The sequence below is a fragment of the Gossypium hirsutum genome, chromosome A12 (genome assembly GCF_007990345.1).
Source record: "Gossypium hirsutum isolate 1008001.06 chromosome A12, Gossypium_hirsutum_v2.1, whole genome shotgun sequence".
Classification (NCBI taxonomy): Eukaryota; Viridiplantae; Streptophyta; class Magnoliopsida; order Malvales; family Malvaceae; genus Gossypium; species Gossypium hirsutum.
In genome coordinates, this window is record NC_053435.1 from 26782979 (window position 1) to 26802947 (window position 19969).

Below are 19969 nucleotides of genomic sequence, written 5' to 3' on the forward strand. Positions count from 1 at the left end.
GAGGCCACCAGATTGCAGCGAGGCTGCCAGATATTGTGGCGAAGTCACCAGAGCAGATATATGTGGCGAGGCCACCAGATTGCAACGAGGCTGCCAGAATGCTTCCTCCATCAATATAACCTGTATCCCATGCAACAGATATACATGTCATGGCATACAACATACAGAATCAGAATATCATGCCCATATTTGAATCAAACAGTCACGTCAAGTCATTCATATCACCAACATCTATTCACAATCAAATCCGTCAACCACACGGTCCAAGTCAGTCACTTGCCCACAAGGGCAAAACAATCATTTAACACCTAGGGGTAAAATGGTAATTTTATAAATCGAGGGTAAAACGGTTATTCTATAAATCGAGGGTAAAACGGTAATTCTGTAAATCGAAGATAAAATAGTAATTTTGTAAATTGAAGGTAAAACGATAATTCTATAAATTGAGGGTAAAATAGTAATTTTGTAAATTGAGGGTAAAACGGTAATTTTGTAAATCGAGGGTAAAATAGTAATTTTGTAAATTGAGGGTAAAACGGTAATTTTATAAATCGATGATAAAATGGCAATTTTGTAAATCGAGGGTAAAATAGTAATTTTGTAAATCGAGGGTAAAACGATAATTTTGTAAATCGAGGGTAAAACAGTAATTTTATAAATTGAGGGTAAAACGATAATTTTGTAAATCGAAGGTACTGTGGTAATTTTACAAGTCGAGGGTATTTTAGTAATTTTACAGGTTGAGGGTATTTTAATAATTTCACAAATCAGAGGTATTTTGGTAATTTTACAAACTAGGGGTATTTTGGTAATTTTACAAACTAGGGGTATTTTGGTAATTTTATAAACCAAGGGTATTTTGGTAATTCTACCCTTCAGGGCATTTCAGTAATGCTAGCCTACAGATATAAGATTCACATAGTCCAACCCAACATTTACTACATAATCAAACAACTTATCCCAACATCAGAGTTTAAATTCAACACCAACTCTTGCCGCCCCCTGTTAGCAAAATAAATACTCTTTGCTTGCTATGGGATTCGAACCCATGCCTCCCCTCAAATGCTCCACACGCCACTTGCCACTAAGCCACAAGGTTTTTTGTGTCACAATTTCTCCAACAATATTCTTAAGGCCTACCTACTACACCTAGGGTTTGATTCACCTTAAACCAAATTTTTTGCTAGAGTCCAGGTTTAAACCCAGGACTTCTCCAACACTTCTCAACACACTTAACCACTAAAACAAGCCTTCATTAACGAAATTTGCATGCACAACAGAATATTATAAGCTGCCTTCAACCGCTCCCATGCTCAAGACCCAAAACTTCTAGGCCCAAATTCAGGGTGTTACAACTCTACCTCCCTTAAAGAAATTTCGTCCTCAAAATTTCCATCTAACAGGGTAGTCATGTAACATCTACCCCACTACGCTACCGCTGCGCACTCTAATCCTACTATCACTATCACACTTCAACTAGAACTTGAAACATCTCATACATACAACACTTATTCACTGAAGTAGACACATATTTATCACACATATATACAATTTCTATATCCAAACATCACATCCACATAAAATAAATACCAAATTTAAATTCAGACCAATATCTAAGGAATCCATAGTATTTCAATTTCTAAATAGACAAAAGTATTCAAAAGACTTACGGATTCGGCGCCGGAGACTCGGTGTGCCACACTTTTTAAGAGAAATACTTCAAACAGACCACGTGGTTGAAAATAATTTTCTAAAATTCAACCTTTGAAAACCCAATCCACAGCCGAGTTGTTGCAACCCAGGCTTTGATACCACTAAATGTAACACCCCAAACCTGGCCTGGAAGTTTGGCTTGAACTTGGCGTGTCACACTGAAGTGTTTTTCGAAAACCAAGTTTCCATTAAAAACCCTTCTTAATAATTAAAAACTTATACCCTTTTTAAACCTTGTTAGAAAACCTCAGCTGAATAACATTCTTAACAACTTTGTAAAAATCTTGGTAGTTGCAGAAACTTACTTTAAAAACAATTGTGGTTACGTGATGTTTTGAATAACAGTAGTTGCTTTGGAAATCGTGTTCTAATACTAGCAATTATAAGAACAATAAATAAAATTCCAAATTTGAAATCCAGAAAATTACAACGGCTTTACTACAACCCACATAAAATAATTTAAAGGTAATAATCAAAACTGTAACATAAACAGTGTGTGTGGCTTCCTCCGAGCCCCTAGCAACCCCGATCCATCTAAGGCTGGAAATTACTTGAAAGGTTAATAAACGGGGTGAGTTTACGAAAACTCAGTGTGAATCCCCTACTATAAAAAGACAGTCAGTCATCTAAAAGAATTAAAAGTCTGGCCCCAGCCTTACTTACAATTTCAGTACCAATCGGGTCTTAGCCCATTACAACAGACAGTACTAGATGGACCTTAGCCCATTACAGAATAAGAAACATTATCAGAATTGGAACCAAAATGAGAATCAGAATCAGAATCAGTAACAGAATCAGAATCAGAATCAATATTAGTAACAGAATCAGAATCAGAATCAGAATCAGAATTAGTATTAGTAACAGAATTAGAATCAGAATTAGAATTACGTGACAGAATCAGAATCAGAATGTGAATGTAATCCCAACCCAATCCAGCCGTATACACTTCCGTACCAACCTTACACCATGTGGGGAGACTACTCAACCCACCCAACCGCTACACACCACAGAAATTGCAGCGAGGCTGCCAGATATTGTGACGAAGTCACCAGATACAGATATTGTGGTTAGGCCACTAGAACAGATATATATATATGTGACGAAGTCACCAGATTGCAACGAGGCTGCCAGATATTGTGGCGAAGTCACCAGAACAGATATATGTGGCGAGGCCACTAGATTGCAGCGAGGCTGCCAGAATGCTTCCTCCATCAATATAACCCGTATCCCATGCAACAGATATACATGTCATGGCATACAACATACAGAATCAGAATATCATGCCCATATTTGAATCAAACAGTCACAGTCAAGTTATTCATATCACCAACATCTATTCACAATCAAATCCGTCAACCACACGGTCCAAGTTAGTCACTTGCCCACAAGGGCAAAACAATCATTTAACACCTAGGGGTAAAATGGTAATTTTATAAATTGAGGGTAAAACGGTTATTCTATAAATCGAGGGTAAAACGGTAATTCTGTAAATCGAAGATAAAATAGTAATTTTGTAAATTGAGGGTAAAACGATAATTCTGTAAATCGAGGGTAAAATAGTAATTTTGTAAATTGAGGGTAAAATAGTAATTTTGTAAATCGAGGGTAAAATAGTAATTTTGTAAATCGAGGGTAAAACGATAATTCTATAAATCAACGCTAAAACGGTAATTTTGTAAATCGAGGGTAAAATAGTAATTTTGTAAATCGAGGGTAAAACGATAATTTTGTAAATCGAGGGTAAAACAGTAATTTTATAAATTGAGGGTAAAATGATAATTCTGTAAATCGAAGGTACTTTGGTAATTTTACAAGTCGAGGGTATTTTAGTAATTTTACAGGTCGAGGGTATTTCAGTAATTTCACAAATCAGAGGTATTTTGATAATTTTACAAACTAGGGGTATTTTGGTAATTTTACAAACTAGGGGTATTTTGGTAATTTTATAAACCAAGGGTATTTTGGTAATTCTACCCTACAGGGCATTTCAGTAATGCTAGCCTACAGATATGAGATTCACATAGTCCAACCCAACATTTACTACATAATCAAACAACTTATCCAATTGGGCTCGTACGCCCATTAGGCCCACATGCCCCTTTCGGCCCATCGCGGCCCGAAGTAGCCATCCTATAGCTAGAGTAGTAATAAATACACACCTGATTGGAGACTGGAGTTAATCCACGCTCCGAGCACTCTTAGCCAACGCCCAACCCAAACGAGCACGCCATAAAGCGAAAGGGATCAGCCAAGAAAGGTACCTTTACTCTCCTCATGGTTCTCTCTATTTAAAGCCAGCTTCCCATCCACTATTATGTTAGCTTCCCGATGTGGGATCTCTCCAACATCAGAGTTTAAATTCAACACCAACTCTTGCCGCCCCTGTTAGCAAAATAAATGCTCTTTGCTTGCTATGGGATTCGAACCCATGCCTCCCCTCAAATGCTCCACACGCCACTTGCCACTAAGCCATAAGGTTTTTTGTGTCACAATTTCTCCAACAATATTCTTAAGGCCTACCTACTACACCCAAGGTTTGATTCACCTTAAACCAAATTTTTTGCTAGAGTCCAGGTTTAAACCAAGGACTTCTCCAACACTTCTCAACACACTTAACCACTAAAACAAGCCTTCATTAACGAAATTTGCATGCACAATAGAATATTATAAGCTGCCTTCAACCGCTCCCATGCTCAAGGCCCAAAACTTCTAGGCCCAAATTCAGGGTGTTATAGTGGCAGCCTCTACAATTGTGTGCTCACGTTTATGCATTTAACTGACCACACAGGCTAACGCACGTCCGCGTGGCACCAATGGTAGTAGTTTTTTGGCTTTTTCCATTTAACAATTTAAGCAGTGTGACTACACACCTATTATGAAACGTGCACTATGATCAACCATTTCCTAAACCTACATTCAGTCACGATAATCCATTAGTCAATTAATACTAGGGTTAATCATCCTTCCTTAATCCCAACTTAATTTGTCATCCAATACTTGCCTTGAACGGAGAAGTGGTTAGCCTAGTTAAAACTGCTGACGAAGGTTTGATAAAGAACTCCTTGATGATTACTGCATAATAATATATTTTATTAATCACTTTTACTTATACATGATCAGTAACAGAGAAAAGGGCATTCGGCCAATACTTAGGATTCCAAGCCAAAATACCCCAGTCTAAAACAACAACAATGAATAAGGCTACCTTCAATCGAGAGACAAGCAAAAGGTTCTGATAGCTTTTGTAACACTTGCGCACTTCTCTACTCCTCGAGAAGTATTACTCATAAAGAATACCAGGGTCATTAGAGAAAGTGATTCGACATAAGAGGAAAGAAGGAAAACCGCAAGAGCAGAACAACTAGGAACTTACTAGTCGATATTTGGCCAACCACCAAAGAAGGGAGAAAGAGTTGAGAGAGAGCCATGAATAGAGAATAGAAGAAGAAGATGCTGATATATTCAGTTAAAATGACAGTGAAAGTAAACACTGGAGGTCGACAAAAAGAAAAGAAGAAGGTGGGGGCTCGATAAGGGTACTAAAACATAGAAAGGAGGCGAGGGAGAGAGAGAAGAACTGAACCAGCAACCTACAGAACTAAAAGCCGCCCAACAAAACTGGTATAAAAAAATGCTCATAAGACACAAGTAGTATTCTGTAATATCCTGAATTAGGGCTTAATCGGAATAGTGGTTTCGTGACCACAAATCCAAGATAGAAATAATTATTTTATAATTATTTTGATGATTATGATATGATTGCATGATTGTGTGAAAATTTCGTGATGAAATTCTATGCCTAAAGTGCTTAAATTGAAAGTAGGGACTAAATCGAATAAGTTGTAAAACTTGCATTCTAGAAGTTTTTAGTATGAAATTGTTTTGGAATATTAATGAGGAGGTCTTAAATAGCAATTTGACCAATTTTAAGTTCATGGACAAAATTAGGACATGGAAGGAATTTTTGGAAAGTTTAGTAGTAAGGGTATTTTGGTCATTTAGTTATTAAAATGAATTAAAAACAAAATTAAAAGCCAATTTTTGTCCATCTTCTTCATTAGGCCGAAATTTCAAGGGTTCTCCATAGCTAGGGTTTGTTTCAAGCTTCCAAGCTCCATAGTAAGTGATTCCAAGCCCCGTTTTTAATGTTCTTTACGTTTTTGGAATCCCGGAAGCTCGATTAAGCTTATGCTAGCAATAATTCAACCTAGGGTTTATATTTGGAAAAATACCCATAGGTGAAATTTGTGTATTTTGATGTTTTATGATAGAATATGGGGTTTTAAATTATGTTAGACAACTTGTGCTGCTCGGTTTTTAGTGAAAACGAGTAAAAGGGCTTAATCGGCAAAAATACCTAATAGTCAGAAGTATATGTTAGAGAGAGAATTTGATATTTCCATAGAAGGGAAAGTGATCAGCATGTTATAAAACATAAGAATAAGGAATAAAGTTTAATTCCCGAGCCTAGGGGCAAAACTGTAATTATGCAAAAGTTTAGGGGCAAAAGTGTAATTTTTTAAAGTTCGCATTAAATGCTGTTTTGATGAATGTATGTATTAAATAAGATTAATTCGGTGTTATAGATCAAGAAAAATGAGATTCAAGTCGTGATCGAGGAAAAGAAAAGATTGTGGACTAAATTGCAAAATCTTTATATTTTGGTACCAAGGTAAGTTCATGTGTAAGTAATGTAGCATAAATGTTATTTTTAAGTTATTAATGTTAATTATATGATATGCTGATTTTTTAATCATGAAATATTATGCTTTGTGGTTAATGTTGAGTAATATGCAAATTATGTTTACTACTTGATAAATATAAATTGCTACCGAGTATCGGTTCCGATATTCCATGGAAGACGGCAAATGTGAGATCGAGGGAAAAAGCCCGTTTGAACCTTAGGAATAGATTCGGATACAAGTGACATGTCACTAGGATGGTTGAGCATCCGAACTCGTTGAGTTGAGTCCGAGTTCACTTATGGATGCAAATGTCCGAACTCGTTGAGTTGAGTCTGAGTTCGTGAGATGTAACTAGGCATCCGAACTCGTTGAGTTGAGTACGAGTTCATTTATGGATGCGAACGCCCGAGCTTGTTGAGTTGAGTCTGAGTTCACTTAGGGGCGGGTTACATGATTTCTTGATTACATATGTGGCACTTATGTGCAAATTATCCATGTATCCGAGTTATATTCCGATGTGTTCAACGGGTGAAATTTCTAGTTTAATGGAAGAGCACTTAAGATATAAGTGACGTTTTGGGTAAGTGTTGTGAAATGGACACTTTGGACAGGTATGTTCTTAACCCTCGGGTTGAAAATAGATACAACAACGATAAGGTGGCAAGATGATGAATGATGTTTAGAAATGTGATATATGTTTTGGTGGTACCATGCTAAAGTTGTTTGGTATATTTGTATTGTTATGTTACTTGTTATTTACATATGAACTTACTAAGCATTTATGCTTACTCCTTCCTTTTTATTCACTGTAGTTTTGAACAAGCCGGCTCAGGAATCGGGACAGGTCGAAAGTTCGATCACACTATCCAAAGGACTTTTATCTTGGTAAATGGCTTGTACAACTACTTAAGTATGGCATGTATAGCAATATACTTATTTTGGGTAAATAGTTTTATGATGTGGCCATGTTTGGTTGAGAAAATGTTTGATATTGATAAGTCATGGCGATGGCTAATTTAGATCATGTTTGATATCATGGAAGTTTAATAGGTTACCTAGTTCATAAAAATTCATGGAAAGATGAAACTTGCCTTAAAACAGAATATTGCTGCAGCAATGACATGAATTTGAAAAATCACTAAAAATAGTATAAATGGAAATAAATGATGAATAAGTTATGAAATTGAAGCTTAATGAGTCTATTTTCATATGGATTGAACAAAACAAGAATATAAATTATATTTTATGAGATATTTAAACTTTTGCGAAACAGGGCCAGAGTGATTTCTGGATCCCCTGTTCTGAATTTAAAAATTCATAATAAATTTTAAAAAAATAATTAGAAGTTTTTATTTATATTTACAGATTCCTTATTGAGTCTAGTTTTAATAAAAACAAACCTTGTAGTCATTGAAATTCTTTATAGAGAGATATCTGATTCGTAATACACATATGTCAGAGTAGTCAAACCCTGAAATAGGGGATATTTTAACTAATAAAATGTACTAATTGGCCCAACCAAAAATTCTAGAAAAAAATTAATAAATAGATATATGAGTCTAGATTTAGGAAAAATTTACGGATCTTGATTTATAGTTTCATAACTCGAGATATGATTTTTCTTGTAATTGTGACGCGAGTAGCTAGAAAGCTGTGAATGTAGAAACAAATGATTTGAAGTTCTTAAATTGATAAATTATGTTTGGTAACCCCTCAAGCTCGACTCTGGTGATGGTCTCGGGCATGGGGGCGTTACATATTTGGTTAGCAATAAACAACAAACCAACGGATTATGACAAAGAAAACACAAGAAAACAGAAAAGAGGTGGATTGAGAGCACAAAACCAAAAGAAATTTTGGCACCAATTTGCCTAACCAACCTATGACTAAATGGCTTAGGAGAGTCCTCATTTGGCACCACTACCACCACAACTCCCCACTTCCTCGATTCTCTCTTATTTTCTCTTCACAAATTCAAACCGATAGGTCCCTCACCCAATCCCACTATTCTCTCTTCAAATTTAGCTATTCACTCTCACACAACCACTCCACCCTCAGAATTTTGGCCAAAATCTACTACCTACCTTGTGCTAAGGGTAGTTCGAACTCAAGACCCCTAGGCACACACCACACATCCTTTGCCACTACACTAGCCAGCTCATTCATGTCTTGCAACACTCTCGTTAATTTCAAAGTCTATTAGCAGTAAACAAGGGTTATTCAGTAAGTTAAAGCCTTGGTTTGAACCCAGGTCTCCTCATGCTACCCAGGACCCTTAGCCAACACAACATGCAAACGACACACAACAAACACGCAAATTAAATTACTAAAGATTTGGGGCGTTACACGAATGTGGTCGCCGATGCGTTGATTAGGAAGTCATTGTTTGATTTGAGAGCTATGAACACTCAGTTGACCTTATTTGATAATGATTCAATTCTAGCTGAATTGAGAGCTAGAATGATGTTTCTCCAAGAGATTTGTGAAGCATAGAAATGTGACAGTGATTTGCAAGCCAAAAGATCCTATGTGAGTCGAGTATGGAATCAGATTTTTGGATTAGTTCTGATGGATGTTAGATGTTTTGAGATAGGATTTGTGTTCCCAAAGATACCGAATTTATTCAGAAGATTTTACATGAGGCACACAGTGATTATTTGTCAGTTCATCCCGGTAGTACGAAAATGTATAATAACTTGAATAAATTATATTGGTGGCTGGGTATAAAAAGAGATATTTTTGAGTTTGTTTCGAGATGTCTGATTTTTCAACAAGTAAAAGCTGAATGCCAGGTACCTTCAAGTGTACTTAAGCCTATGATGGTCCCCGAGTGGAAATGGGACAAAATTACTATGGACTTTGTGACGGGTTTTCCCTTGTCACTGAAAAAGAATGATGCCATTTGGGTTGTGATTGATAGCTAACGAAGTCGGCTCATTTTATTCCGGTACGTCCAAATTAGTCACTAGATAAGTTAGCTGATTTGTACATTGGTGAAATTGTTAGATTGCATGGAGTACCTATCTTGATTATATTGGATAGAGATCCGAGGTTCACTTCACGATTTTGGGAAAAGTTGCACGAAGCTTTAGGTACAAAGTTAAACTTTAGCACAGCTTTTCTACTCGCAAATTGATGGTCAGTCTGAGCGAGTAATTTAGATTCTTGAGGATATGCTTCGGTGTTGTATTCTTGAATTCGAGGGTAGTTGGGAAAAATATCTACCTTTGATAGAATTTTCCTTACAACAATAGTTTTCAGTCAAGTTTGAAAATGGCACCTTATGAGGTATTGTACGGTTGTAAGTGTTGAACACCATTGTATTGGACTGAACTTAGAGAGAACCAGATTCACGGGGTCAATTTAGTTATAGAAATTGAAGAAAAAGTGAAGACAATTCGGGATTGTTTGAAAGTAACTTCGGATAGACAAAAATCCTACGCAGATGTGAAATGGAACGAGATTTAGTTTCAGATCAGTGATAAGGTATTCCTGAAAGTGTCTACAAGGAAGAAAATTCTTAGATTTGGCCGTAAGGGCAAGTTGAGTCCGCATTTTATTGGACTATATGAGATTATTGAAAGAATAGGACCAGTTGCATATCGGCTGGCTTTGCCATCTGAGCTAGAAAAGATTCACAATGTGTTCCATGTGTCTATGTTGCGCCAATACCGATCAGACCCTTCACATGTGATTTCACTAATAGAGGTTGAGATTCGACTGTAAATGACTTATGGCGAAAAGCCAATTAAGGTTTTGGCTCGGGAAGTCAAACAATTGAGAAATAAAAGTATAGCCCTTGTGAAAGTATTATGGCAAAGGCATGGGGTTGAAGAGGCTACATGGGAACTTGAGGAAACCATGAGAAAATAAATACCCAAACCTTTTTACTGGTAAGATTTTCGAGGACAAAAATTCCTAAGGGGGGAGAGTTGTAACATCCCGATTTTGGGCCTAGTTGGAATAGTGGATTCAAGACCACAAATCTGAAGTAGAAATAATTATTTTATGAATGTGTTGAGGTCTATGATATGTTTGCATGATTGTATGAAAGTTTCGTTAAAAAATTTTGTTGATAGAGTGTCCAATTTATTTTTAGGACTAAATTGAAAAAGTTGCAAAATATGTGATTCTAGAAGAGTTAAGTATGAAATAGCTATGGATTATTAATTAGAGGTCCTTAAATGGCAATTTGATCAATTTCTATTTTTATGGAAAAAAAAGGGCATGAATAAGTAAAATTTGAAAGTTTAGTAAAAAGGGCATTTTGGTCATTTGGTTAATAAAAGAATAAAAGGGAAAATTAAATCAAAATTTGCCCATTTTCTCCATGCCATAGCCGAAATTCCTAAGGTCACCATAGCTAGGGTTTCTTCAACTTTCAAGCTTAATTATCAAAAAAAAGGAGTCCGGACCTAGACTGAGGAATGAACAAAGTTGTCGACTAAATTGAATTATTTAGGCATATTCTGTACCAAGGTAAGTTCGTGTGTAAATAATGCAACTTATATTATGTATTCAATATTTTGTTATTGCATGACTTGTACAATTATCATTATGGATTCATTCGGCAAAGATTCGATACGGCGAAATTCTCGGTTGAACCTTAAGAATAGTTAGGATACAAATGTCATGACATTAGGGTTATGAGTTTACGTGTAAGACTATATCCAGGATATGGCATCATTATGAGATTTCATGTAAGACCATGTTTGGGACATGGAATCGATATGAGAATAGTGTAAGACCATAGCTGGGCTATTGGCATCGATATGAGATCCCATGTAAGATCATATCTGGGATATGGCATTGGTATGATTCTATGTCTATGTAATTCCTGAGTACCCTTTAGTATTCCCAGTGGTTCAACGGGTGATTTAAAGTTTATGTCAAAGATGTGAAAGGTTATGATTATGTTATGAAGTGGTACAGGTACGTATACAAAACTCATGAGAAATGATTTCGGTTTAAGATGCATTATTGGTAAGGAAGCAAATGAGTGAGATATGTCTATTCACTTGATGATTTTGTGCTAATTTACAGTATGTTATGTGTATTTTATTGTATGCTTAAAGTTGACAATTATTTATATCCTAACTTACTAAGCTTAATGCTTACGCCCTCCCTTTTCATTTCTTATAGTGTCATCAAGCCAGCTCGAGGATCAAAGACGGTCAGAGATCTACTAACACTATCAAATTATCATTTTGGGTACTTATGATTCCATTATTTTGAGTTATGGCATGTATAGGGGACTTGGTATTTTTGTGATATGTGTCATTATTGATTTGGCCAAATGTGTTGGCTTGTAATAGTGATTGATTCATTTTGTAAATGGCCATATGGTATTGGCTAATATTGGTTAAGTATATATATATGATGATGCCTTTCATGGATGTGGTTATTGCATGGTTTGTGATGATAAGTATGAAATTTTGTATGTGATAGAAAATAACAGATAATTAATGTGTGGATGTCTTGGTTGTGGCTGAGTTGGTTGTGTGTATATGCTTGGATTGGTGTTGTTTGATGTTGTGTAGGTTGGTGCAAGTAAGGGTGGAAAAAAGGCTTGGTAAATAGCCTTAGTTCTGTCTACACGGTTGGACACACGGGCGGACACACGGGCGTGTGTCTAGGTCGTGTAAGACACACGGCTTGCCCATTGGGTGTGTGATCCGACTGTATGTCCCTGCATTTTTTAATTTTAGCTTCGAATTGGCCACACGGGCAGAGACACAGTTGTGTGTCTTAGCGGTGTTGTGTGAAGTCTGTACCTATTTTATGAAAAATTATGAATATTAAATCGCCCACATGGCCTAGCACACGGGCGTGTGCCCTGGCCATGTGACCCTAATTTGTTGATGATGTCATAAATGGAGAGTTACAAGGGATAGGGACACGGGCGTGTGTGACCACACGGCCTACCCACCGGGGATGTCCCAAATCACACGGGCATATGACCCCTGTTTTTATGAAAAAATTTCTTAGTGTTTGGAGAGTTTCCAAAGTTCTCGGTTTAGTCCCGAACCCCTCACGATGTATGTTTTGGACCTCGTAGGCTCGTCTAAGGGTCGATACGAATGTTTTTGAAAAGTTTTAAATTCTAATGGAAATTCATTTCTTGGTTTTAAATGTTCGTTTGAGTTTATGCCCGGTAATGCCTTGTACCCTGTTCTGGTGTCAGATACGGGTAAAGGGTGTTACAGTTTAAAAGATGATAAGGGTTTCCAATTTCCAATTAAATATCCAACTAGAGAAGAAAGTAAGTATGACTCTATATCTTTTGTTGACCCGTACTCCAGTCGAAAAGAGATTTGTGATGGCAAACTTTGTGAACCGAAGAAAGATGATAGTGAAATTTTTTTCCTCAAATCTATGGAATTAGATGATATAGTAATGTCATGTTCTCGTATTGAGATGTATTATATTGAGCTGAATATTCGTAATACTTGTGAGGGGGATATTGGAAGTGAGGAAAATTAAGGTGAAAAGACTAAGAGAAAAGAGACCTTAAGTGATAAAAATCTACGTGATGGTCCAAATTTGATGAGTGAAAATCAATATGAGGTAAAATTGGAGAGTTTTCAAGTGGAAAAAGAAAATGAAAATCAAGAAAATATTCATACAAAAGAGAGGAATGGTTATATTTTAACTAACCCTAACCTAAATTTTTTTAATGGGGTTTCTTCATTACAAGACTTCAAGGATCCATTGAGGGACTGCTAGTTATATTACTCTACCATCGATAGACGATTTTACTTGAGGGAATGAGGTATGTTGAACATTGATAATTCCCCACAACTACTACAAGGTAAGAAAGAAAGGAAACATTAGAAATTTATTTAAGGAGGCATACCTTGAATGTTTTTTCATAAGTATGCTACTGATTTTATTTTTCTTTATGACATGCTTTCTCATTTGTCAAGTTTTAATAAACAATGGTTTGAAAGTTCAATTGATTTTATGTGTTTATCTGGGTATGTAAAGCTTACTTTTGTTTCATTCGACAAGCTTATTAAAAAACCTTATGCATTTGATCTTTTAACAAAATTTTCTACCTTAAATGTTAAATATGAATTTTTACATAATAATTTAAAACTTATGGGTTTTCATTATTATGTGACATTATTAACTAATCTTTGGAAATTCTTATGGATGACAATGCATATTGATAGAAAGTTACAGGTTACTTTTTACTTGAACACTGATGTGCCTAATATTTCTTTGTTTAGTGCTGATGGTTTGTCTTTGAAAGAGAGGTACTTGATCCGTATTGATTTGGGAGATGAAAATCATATTTTTGATCTTGGAAATAGTTTTTATGCACAAGAAGGCTTAGGTAAGTATTTTCTTTCATTTTATTGTTATGAATTCTAATCCCTTTTCCTTTTATGTAGCTAAAGATTCAAGGACAAATATTCTTGAGGAAGAGGGAAATGATGCCAGTCTCTAGGCCCAATTTTAGACCCATGGATGTGATGGGTCCGACCAAGCTGTTAATTTTCAAGCTGAACAGATTAGTCAAATTACGACAAATATTTATATGAGATCTAGGTATTTATGTACTAAGATGTCTACATAGAGTTTGAAGATCTATCTCTTAGCTTTGAAATGCACTTTGAATCACATGATTTCAAGTTTGAAAACTCAAGTTACAATAGTTTTAGAAAAGATTGCGCGAGAAAAATTCTTGGATAGGATTATGACGAGAATTATGAGTTTTGAGTTTTTAATTCAAGTTTAAATCATATTTAGTGTAACACCCCGAACCCGAAACCGACACCGGAGTCGAACACGAGGTGTTAACTGACTTTAACCCCTTACAAAATTTATTTTCCAGACACTGCCCAATCTGTGTACTAGTCGTTTTAAAAATCATATCTTGAGTTTCGTAACTCGAAAATCAGTTTCGTAATTTTTCCCAGAAACTAGACTCATCTGCCCATCTATGTATTTTTTTCTAGAATTTTTGGTCAGGCCAATTAGTACAGTTTATTAGTCAAAGTCTCCCATGTTCCAGGGATCGACTACACTGACCTTTTCCCATTACGACTTGGATATCTCCCTACACGGGGCTTCAATACTGATACCGTTTGTTTCTATGAAAACTAGACTCAGAGAGGAATCTGTACATATATGGTACGACCCCTAATTATCTCTGGTTAATTTGTAATGAATTTCCAAAGTCGGAGCAGGGAATCCAGAAACCGTTCTGGCCCTGTCCCACTATAATCTGATTATCTCTTAATATACTGCTCATATGATCTTTTCGTTACTTCCTCATGAAAGCAGACTCATCGAGCTTCGATTACATAATTTATTCATCAATTAATTCCACTCCTACTATTTTTAGTGATTTTTCAATCTCATGACACTGCTGCTGCCAGCATCTGTTACGAAAGTAACTAGGTCCATCTCATGCCTACCCTTGATCCAACTCAATCGAACATTCGTGCCATTTTTGCATGGCTTAAAGTTTACATGCCAAAATTCAAACACAACGTAATAGCTTATACATGCCAAAATGTTCTTCTAAGCCAACTAAGAAGAAAGTACCAAAACTTGCTATCCGGTGTGATGACTTCGATGACGGCCTGACCCCGCAAAAATAGATGAGTCCAAGCAACCTATAATGGGTGACAAGGAAACACCGAGTGAGTTTATAACTCAGTAAGTCAAAAGCAATGCACTACCATCCATCAATAACATTATCACAAGAGGAAACAAAATGGAACGAGACAATTTACTCCATCCATACCGAACCATACCATAGTTCCTCCAACCCATCGATTCAATTTCATATCAATTCATGCATTCACAATCCATATACTCATCAATAGGACATTGAAGCATTTTCGTAAATCAATTTATTTTCGTTACAATCAAACGACTAAACGGCCTTTCACCCATCCTCCGATAAATTTTATGTACGTGACTTCAAGTATAGTTGTCACATAGGTTCAACTTACTGAGCTCAACACCAAGTATAAGCATAGCACATATTAGCCATGTACTCAAGACACTTACCCGATCCGCTGTCCGCGATCGACTCAATAGTGTCGCACACATAGTGTCCATAATGATTCACGAATGTATATTGAGCCCGCACACTCAGTGCTATATAATAAACTCGCACACTTAGTGCTACGTAATCAAATCGCACACTTAGTGCTACATAGTCAAACTCGCACACTTAGTGCCGCATGGTCAATTCGCACACTTAGTGCATCATATTCATTTCGCACACTTAGTGCAACATAGTCATATCGCACACTTAGTGCTGTACAATTTAATCCCGCGCACTTAGCGCCAATCTCATGGTCATAAATGGTTATCCCGCACGTTTAGTGCCGAGATCAACAACTCAGTACATCTTACCTCTTTTCTTTCATTCAACAATTTCATCATCACATACGTACATGCATATATATATATGTATATTTATTCATTCCATTCAGCATCAATACATAAACATTATGACCATTTGAAATAATACCAACTACATGCTTAATGACTTACCTCGTGTTGGGTAAGACGGTTCCAACTCGGCTACTCGATAACCTTTTCTTTGCCTTTGCTCGATTCGCCTCCTTTAACTCCTTGAGCTAAATCAATAATTTAACTAGTTTAACCACCTTGCTAAATATTTACAATCCAATTTCACATGTATATGTATGTTAGTATATTCGGCTAATAACCTCATGCAACTACCAAAGCCGAATAAACTAAATATACTTATGAATATATATATATCATCATCGAAATCACCTAAGCTTAGACATCAATTTTTAATTCCAAGCAAGTTGCCGAATGCAACCTTACTAAATTTTCATGGATTCAAGTCATGGATTCAATATACCATTACCATGAAATCAACAACCAAAAATTCATAGACAATTTAGGAAAATCACATTACAAATCTCAAATTCAAACAAAGACCATGGCCGAAATGCACATATAACCACATAACAAAAATATTGAACCTTTGGTTGCCTAACTAGCTTAACATCCATCAAATTTTAAATCAAGAAACTCACCTCATCTATAATCAACCCTCAATACCCTAAAGCATCAAAAAACGACATCAAGGAAATACAACCATCCATGGCCGAATGTCATCTTCTTAACTTTACAAAAAAAACATTTGCCATGAGCTAGCTTCTATACTTGATGGCCACTCCAAATATACAAAGATTTTCAATGATAGAGCATTAACATACCTTAATCCACTTAAAGGTGACCAAATGCCTTAACTTCAATTTCTTCTTTTCTTTCTTTAGGTACGGCTAGAACCCAAAAACAATGAAGTCTCCCCTCCTTCCCTAGCTCACGGTACTTCAAGAAAAGAAAGAAGATGAAGACTTCCTCTTGCTTTCTTATTTTATTCCCCCTTTCTTTTCCTTTTTTTTTTTGATCTATTTTAATCATTTACTAATAAAAGCATCATTAAAAATTCAACTTAATGGAAGAGCCATCCTTGCTTGGCCGGCCACTACTTGAGGTTTGGGTGATTTGACATGCAAACCCAAGTTTCCTCACTTTGTTATCATTTGATCCTTACATATTCCCCTATCATATTTTCTTAGGTTCTCAACTAAGTCAATCACATGAAATTCACCTTCATAAGTCTAATTTAAAACATCAAATTTTCACACATGCACTATGGTTTAAATTCATGAACAATTACATAAAAATCACATTAACATACCTTAGATTTATGAACTAACCATGGCCGAATGCCTTGGCTTCTTCTTCTCCCCCTTTTTTTTTTTTCTTTCACTAGATACGGCAATGGGGAAAAGAAAGATGGACATACCTTGTTTCTATCACTCTTTCCTTCTTTTAATTATTCTTTCTTCCATAATATAAAGCCATTAACTATTATCATGCTATAATAAAAATGCATATAATATCTATCAACTATCATTATGGCCGGCCACTAATTAAAAGTGGTCCATTTGACATGCAAGTCCCTCATGTCAAAAACTCATGCATTATTTGGCCACTTTAAATTTCACCTATCACATTTTCAAGTCTTATCACATGGGTCCTTTCTTATAAATTAACACCGCCTTGATAAAAATCAAGGCACGAAATATTCACACATACAAATTCCACATACAATAAGCACAGAATATAACATCTAATTATTTTTGTGACTCGGTTTCGTGGTCCCGAAACCACTTTCCGACTAGGGTCACTTTAGGGGTGTCACAACTCTCCCCCCCTTTAGGGATTTTCGTCCTCGAAAAGCTTACCGGTAAATAGGTTTGGGTATCGTTCTTTCATCGAACTCTCGGTTTCCCAAGTAGCTTCCTCGATCCCGTGTTTGAGCCATAACACCTTTACTAACGGAACCCTTTTGTTCCGCAACTCCTTCACTTCACGAGCTAGGATACACATCGGCTCTTCTTCATAACTCATATCGGCTCGAATTTCAACCTCCGACGGACTAATTATGTGCGAAGGATCAGATCTATAGCGTCGAAGCATCGAAACATGAAAGACATCGTGTATCCTTTCAAGTTCAGGGGGCAAAATCAATCTATATGCAACCGGCCCCACTCATTCAGAAATTTCGTACGGCCCAATGAATCTTGGGCTCAACTTGCCTTTACGGCCAAATCTGAGTACCTTTTTCCAAGGTGAAACTTTAAGGAACACTTTATCTCCCACCTGATATTCAATGTCCTTCCGTTTCAGATCCGCATACGATTTTTGACGATCTGTGGCTACCTTCAGACTTTCACGGATTACCTTTACTTTCTGTTCGGCATCTTTAATCAAATCAACTCCGAAAATTTTACTTTCACCGAGCTCGGTCCAAAACAATGGCGTACGGCATTTACGACCGTACAAAGCCTCGTAAGGTGCCATCTTAATACTTGATTGGAAACTATTGTTGTAAGCGAATTCGATCAAGGGTAAATACCGTTCCCATGAACCACTAAACTCGAGGATGCAACATCTCAACATATCCTCAAGTATCTGAATTATCCGCTCGGATTGACCATCGGTTTGGGGATGAAAAGCGGTGCTAAAATGCAGCTTGGTACCCAAAGCTTCTTGCAATTTCTTCCAAAATCGTGAGGTGAATCTCGGATCTCTATCCGACACGATAGAAATAGGTACCCCGTGTAATCTCACAATCTGAGAAACGTACAATTCAGCTAGTCTATCCAATGAAAAATCCGTACGCACGGGAATAAAGTGAGCCGACTTAGTCAGTCTATCAACAACAACCCAAATCGTATCCTTCTTACTTGCTGACAATGGTAGTCCGGACACAAAGTCCATTGTGACTCGATCCCATTTCCACTCGGGTATCATGATCGGCTGAAGTAACCCTGAAGGCACTTGATGTTCCGCTTTCACTTGTTGACATATTAAACATCTCGAAACAAAGTCGGAGATGTCTCGTTTCATACCATGCCACCAAAACCGACGTTTCAAGTCGTTGTACATTTTCGTACTCCCCGGGTGAATTGACATTCGGCTACAATGGGCTTCGTTCAGAATCATCGGAATGAGTTCTGAATTCCTTGGAACACACAAACGACTTCTAAACCTCAAACAACCATCATCATCAATCTGAAACTCTGATTCCTTGTTCGGAACACACTCAGCTCGTTTTGCAACCAATTCATCATCGACTTTCTGAGCTTCACGAATTTGATGAGTCAATAATGGTTTGGCTTTTAATTCAGCTACTAACACATTGTCAGGTAGAACAGACAAGTGTACATTCATCGCTTGCAAAGTAAACAGTGATTTCCGGCTTAAGGCGTCCGCAACCACATTAGCCTTTCCCGGGTGGTAATCAATGACAAGCTCGTAATCTTTCAACAACTCAAGCCAACGTCTTTGTCGCAGATTCAAGTCTCGTTGAGTCATCAAATATTTGAGACTTTTGTGATCCGAAAACACATGGCACTTCTCGCCAAACAAATAATGTCGCCATATTTTCAATGCAAACACAATGGCGGCTAGTTCGAGATCATGGGTCGGATAATTTTTCTCGTGTGGCTTCAATTGTCTCGACGCATAGGCCACAACTCGACCTTCTTGCATCAATACGCAACCCAACCCAAGTAGGGATGCGTCACTATAAATGACAAACTCTTTACCCGATTCGGGTTGCACCAAAATTGGAGCTTCAGTCAGATGAGTTTTCAGTTGATCGAAGCTTTTCTGACATTTCTCCGTCCATTCGAACTTAACATCCTTCTGAAGTAGCTTCGTCATTGGTGTGGCTATCATCGAGAAACCTTTGACAAATCGTTGGTAATAACCAGCGAGCCCTAGAAAGCTCCGGACTTCGGTAACATTTCTCGAAGGCTTCCAGTTAAGTATGGCTGAAATTTTGCTCGGGTCAACTCGAATACCCGATCTCAAATCTATCTTTGAAAACACTGATGCTCCCTTTAATTGATCGAACAGATCATCAATACGCGGTAACGGATACTTATTCTTTATCGTCACTTTATTCAGTTGACGATAATCAATGCACAACCTCATGGTTCCGTCCTTCTTTTTCACGAACAATACTGGTGCACCCCAAGGTGAGAAAC